The sequence below is a fragment of the Orycteropus afer genome, unplaced genomic scaffold, assembly GCF_000298275.1.
Source record: "Orycteropus afer afer isolate SDZICR_OR568_19922 unplaced genomic scaffold, OryAfe1.0 scaffold01657, whole genome shotgun sequence".
Taxonomy (NCBI): Eukaryota; Metazoa; Chordata; class Mammalia; order Tubulidentata; family Orycteropodidae; genus Orycteropus; species Orycteropus afer.
Genome location: NW_006923244.1, coordinates 14,567 through 15,605, shown reverse-complemented (window position 1 = coordinate 15,605; position 1,039 = coordinate 14,567).

The window sequence follows — 1,039 nt, the reverse complement described above, 5'->3', positions numbered from 1 at the left end:
TACCATAAATTAGATGGCCAGAACAAATGGGAGTTTATTCTCTTACAGTTTTGTGGGCTTTAAATCTGAGTTCAAAGTGCCAGGGTCTAGGGGCTGGGTGAGAGCCCCTCAACCTTGGGCTTCAGCTCTGCCTCCTGCTCCTGGTCCACTGAAGTTGGAGGTTTTTCTTCACTCAGACAGCTGCTGGCTGCTGAGGTTGACAAGGCCAAGGTTGACAAGTAAAAAGGCATGGTCCCACTGTTACCAAATAATACTGCAGGCCATTAATTTAAGTCCAGAAAAAGTCCCAAGATAGGCAGGGCATGGCAAGTTATTGAACAACAATTTAGCTACATGCAGGTTCCAAGTGTGCCATAAGCTGGAGACCTTCCTCAAAATTGCTTCTCAAATACTGGAAGCAGATCAGCTGCTCCAGTAGATTCCACCATGGTGTTAATTACCAGTCTCACCATGGAGAATAACTAAGTACATCCAGATGCTCAACCACTCAACCAAGCCCAGCCAAGTTGACACACTACCACACTAATGTAACTCAGTTCAAGGTATAGTATCAGTATTTAGTGATAAAATGAGATTAAGATACTGACTGTGCTGTAGTAAACTCAACACAACACGTAAGCACACATATAAGAATTTTGAATAGAAAATAATTGGAAGAAAATATTTTAAAATATTGATAAAAATTTTGAATGAGTTTCATTTTCTTTAAATTTGTGTTCTTTCTTTGAAGGAAAATGTTTTATACTTTTGCTAGTTTCATTCTTTAAAATAGAAAAATAATGCAAGGTAAAAAATGTACTATTCTTCCACTCACAGTTAATTAGTTGGATTTTACATAGTAACATTTCTCTCTAAATAATTCATCTAACATCCTAGTTAAAAATGTAAACTATTAAAAAAAGAAGGTCAAACAACCATGTTCCTCATTATATTGCTTCTAAGGGAGTAGACAACAGTCTGTTACGAGCTCACATGAATCCATTAGCCTGGAACTATTATACTTGGAAATATGCCAAACTATCTCCATTGGAAATTATTG